At 35.3% G+C, this 4,948-nt stretch overlaps 1 long non-coding RNA gene across 1 annotated transcript; it reads right to left on the bottom strand.

The window, feature by feature from the left end:
- Positions 1–423: 423 nt before the first annotated feature.
- Positions 424–1,867, bottom strand: LOC127096937 (uncharacterized). The gene is made up of 2 exons (XR_007792875.1): positions 1,674–1,867; positions 424–638 (listed from the first exon to the last, which is right to left on the bottom strand). It is a non-coding gene; the product is annotated as an uncharacterized LOC127096937 (long non-coding RNA).
- Between the last annotated feature and the right edge of the window lie 3,081 nt (positions 1,868–4,948).

The following is a 4,948-nucleotide window of genomic DNA, read 5'->3' as shown; positions in this document are numbered from 1 at the left end:
TTATAAGACCCTCTTATTTTAAATTTTTTAGGTATACCTTAGACAGCGCTTTTGAAAAGCGCTGTCTAAGCCCCACCCCCTTAGACAGTGCTTTGGCCAAAAGCGCTTTCTAAGACCCTCCTATTTTAATTTTTTTAGGTATACCTTAGACAGCGCTTTTCAAAAAGCGCTGTCTAAGCCCCCCCCTTAGACAGCGCTTTTGCCTAAAGCGCTTTCTAATCCCCCCCTTAGACAGCGCTTTTTACAAAAGCGCTGTCTAAGGTATACGAAAATTTTTGAAGCTTTTGTTTTAAACCACATTTTTTCCAGGTTTATAAACCAGAATTTCTACCTGTTTTCAACCAGATTTTGACAGACAATTATCACATTTTATATATGCCATTTTGGCCTTTTTTCTACCAATTTTTGGCTAACAAATATATATATATACCAATTCAAACCAATTTTGCCTTAAATGTATCAAAATATATACAAATTTATGTACACATTTACAAGTCATAACATATACTACAAATGTACACATTAATTACACAAATTTATGAACAAACATTGAGCTTTATCATGAATTGACACCACTCCTCTTTGATTTCGTCCACTTGATCCTTTATATAAAATGCACACTTGAATTCATCAAAGTACTACATAATAATATAACATATTTTGAATTAATTCCAACTATTTAATTATATGAGATATGTGTAAATATAAAAATAACTCATAAGTTAGAAATACATACATCGGTGGGAATCTTTAATCGGCCCAAAGCAAGAGTATCTCGCATAAACCTCAACATGAAATACCCGCAATCTATTTGATTACGTTGTTGAGGACACTACATATGAAAAAAAAAATATGGATTATAAATCCTAAGTTTTATCAAGTGTCATCACTAATATAATAAAAAATGTGGTAATTAAAAATATACCGCCACTTTAATCCATGTAATGGAGTTGGCGCCCCTCCTTGAGGTTTGGATATCTCGTTGGGCCCGAAAAGCTTGTAGGACGCTAATAAAATAAAAATGAAGCAATTAGAACAATTCACATAAACTAAGAAAAATTTTGAACATTCTCACTTACGTGTCAATTAGGACCTTCATATCCGGGTATGTTGTCCAATCATTTCCTAACGAGTCAAGATAATACACAATTTCTCGGATAGGATTGATTGCGAGCAACAACCAATGTCCACTGTAATGATTAGGCAAATGTTAGATGGTAACTTGGAAAATAATTATAATAGATGAATTTAGAATGAAATGCTAACCCGGTATTAAACGGTATAAAAAACAACTTCTCCGCATCTTTATTGTCCATGAGGATCCGAAGAACGTACTCCGTCACGGTATCCGGTCTACTTAAGATTAAACCTAAGTTGACGGTCGCGGGTGCTAAGAATCCGAATGACACGTCCAAACCATTGGGGCGCATCAATTTGTCATACAAAAACCTAATATAAAAACATCATTAACACCTTTTTTGAAACATAAAGTAAACCGGATTAACATAAAGTAAACATCATTAACATAAGTTGTTTAATTAATAAAACAAAGTAGACCGGATTTACCTAATATATGTATTGACAACGGTGACGCCGATTTCTTCATGACTAAAAACTTGCATGAAGTCTTCATTACCAATCATTTGGTCGTAATCAAAGCCGAAAATCCCTACCTCCATATGTACAGTCCGAACACCTCCGGTCGGTATATCGGTCATCTCTAGAAATGTCCTGAGGCACGACCTATACTTGGTGGTAGGTTTTTTCCTAGCTACGGTCTTCTTAGCACCAGAACTTTTTACCCGTGCGGAGGCGTTGCTAACCTCCTTTTTTTGTTGTGCGGAGGCATTGCTAACCTCATTTTCTTGAAGCTACATGTCATATAAATAGTTAGATCAAATTAAGAATGTAACAACTTCCATGAATATATGTCATATAATTGTATATTACCTCTTTTCTTGAAACCGTGGACTCGGTATGCCGTGGAATCGCATTATCTTTTGATTTGGATTTTGTGGGAGTCTATTTAACATAACCAAGGAAAATATGTAAGTAAAATTTTAAGCATAAATTTTAAACTTTGAATATACACATTAAAGTTAACATAAGTTTTAAGCATACCTCATATCCTACGCATATGAGGTTTGTCGGCCATGCAACAAACGAACCTACTGCTTCGTGCACCGTTGTTGCATCCGAATCATCGCTAGGATATGGTAATGCTGCATTCGGCTCAACTGCAATATCAACTGATACCTTCAAACATCCAGCAGGGAGCTCTCTAGTGTGGAGTAATACTCCGCTAACGTTATGCACTTTTCCCTTGCCAACCATCCGATAGTATGGTGACGACAAATACAGCTGACAATGGGAAATGCCCTAAAACCAATAATAACAAGAAATCGTTAATGTGTATATATGTCAAATACATAATTAAAGCAAATAGTTCAATTTAAGACAATTATATGTAATTACCTCTGGAATGTTCGGCTGAAAGGTACAGTTGATACTGTCTTTGTCCGAAGCATCTCTGTATACTGTTGAGGCGCTAGCCTCTCTTTCTCTCCTCAATGCATCAAGCTCAGCTTGCATGGCTTCCAATCTTGCATGAAGCTCCCGATTACTAGGAGCCTTTCCTTTTTTAATACTCAGGGAGGTCGGAGTGACTCCAAATCCCTTACCCTTCACCCGACCAGAATACTCAAGGACATCTAATGCCCGACTAAGTATGCCCTTAGTATCATCGGGAGATAAAGACTGAGATAGCTCCTCCTGAAAAATCAGATGAATACCGTATACTTGTCAAATATTTGTGTATAAAAATGTTATTCAATTAATGAAAAAATGTTATACTTACACATTTCTGGTATACGTGTAAAACTTTTTCTTGAGGAACTCCAGATTTGCCCACACGGGCTTCCTTCCACAAAACATGTGCAGGAAGAGATGTTTCTGAACTTTCCTCCTTCTGCAGCTACACATTAAGTCATACAATTTGATCAGATAAAACTAATATATGATGAACAAATTTGTTATCGCAATTTATAAATACTTACCATGGATTGTTCTAAGCGTCCATATCCGACACGTCCTTTTCGGTACGGATATGCGGGACTTGATGCTCTTTCCCGATTTGTAGCACTTATTCTTTGAAAAACCGGGTCTTGTCTTTTGGATTTGAAAGCTTCCCATTCTTCAGCCGATATCAAACTTTCATATTTTTTAGGAAGCTCCGCATCCACAAAATTACCATCCGCATCCTTAAGGAACTTGGATGATAAAAATGTCCGAAACCCTCTTAGAAGATTTCCGGCCAATTTCATACAAAAACCTCTTCTTTCTTCTTCGATGTTAAAACATCGCTAAGAAAAACATACAGATTGATAGTTAGTATCGGTAATTGAAAAAACATAATTGATACCGTATAATTAAGGGCCAAATGATTGTACCTTTATCTCACTCCAAATTTTTTCTTTGGACTCATTCAGCTCTTTGTTTCTCCAATCATCACATGTAATGGGAATTTCATTCCTTACTAGTGCACCAATAAAACTAGTTAAGGTATGCCCATTAGGTTCTATAAGCTGTCCCTGGTTGCTCCAATAGACATCTAGTATGATGCCTCGAGATCTTCCTTGGACCACCCTTCTCATTACTGTGATGCCTCTTCGAATTTCTTCTTCCACGGATACTTTTTTACTAACTTCCTCATGTTGGTCATCAGCCATGTCTAACCTGTAATAAACCAAGGAAACCATCAAATATCAAATATAACTTATAATCAAAGCAATTGAAAACAAAAAAATAAAGAAATCATGCATTATCAGATATAACTTATAATCAAAGTAATTGAAAACAAAAATATAACGAAATCATGCATTATCAGATATAACTTATAATCAAAGCAATTGAAAACAAAAAAATAAAGAAATCATGCATTATCAGATATAACTTATAATCAAAGCAATTGAAAACAAAAATATAATGAAATCATGCATTATCACATATAACTTATAATCAAAACAATTGAAAAAAATAAAATAAAGAAACCATGGATAATTTACCTAAGTCACTAACATCTCTTTCTTTTCTTTGTTGGAATATTAATCACTTGTTTCTTAGCAATGCGTACGGATGAATTGATCCAAATTCCCTCATTATGATCGTTTCTTATATATGACTCATCCGGTATAAGATCCTCAACTTCATCATTTCTATTCAACTCATTCCGTCTAATGCATGACTCATTCTCAACATCAATATCACATTGATCGACACCGCTATCATCAGTCACTTTGTTAGAGAAAAGCACTATAGACCATTTTGTACTCTTCGGGTCATTCACATAGAACACTTGTTTAGCTTGAGATGCTAGAATAAAAGGTTCATCTTTGTACCCCACCCTAGTAAGATCAACTTGCAAAAATCCAGACTTATCCATTCGTATGCCACTACTATTCACCCACTTGCAACCAAAGATGGGAATCTGAAACTTCTCGTAATCAAACACCCAAATGTGCTCAATAACTCCAAAATATGACAAATTTGCATATTTGGGGTTTAAGTCCTTCATACTTGATATATGCATTGCTTCAGCTAGCACGGTGACACCACTATTTTGCATAGTACTCTTATCATCTTGTTCTTTGGTATAAAATGTGTATCCATTAATTGAATATGCGCTATGAGAAAACACATGCAAACTTGGACCATATGCCAAACATCTCAACATTTCTGTTACCGAAGAAGGATCTGAAGAGCGCTTCAAATAAATATGATCCTTCAACCATTGTATGAAACTTTGATTGTGCTCTATAACTATCCAATTTTCATTTCTGTTCGGATTTAACCTTCGGAGTACATCCTTGTGCATTTCAACATATGGCTCAACCTCATTATTATTGTGCAGAACATACAAATGAACTTGATCCCGTTCATCCCTTGATAT

The sequence above is a fragment of the Lathyrus oleraceus genome, chromosome 6 (genome assembly GCF_024323335.1).
Source record: "Lathyrus oleraceus cultivar Zhongwan6 chromosome 6, CAAS_Psat_ZW6_1.0, whole genome shotgun sequence".
In the NCBI taxonomy this organism is placed as follows: domain Eukaryota; kingdom Viridiplantae; phylum Streptophyta; class Magnoliopsida; order Fabales; family Fabaceae; genus Lathyrus; species Lathyrus oleraceus.
This window is presented reverse-complemented; position numbering and strand designations above follow the sequence as displayed.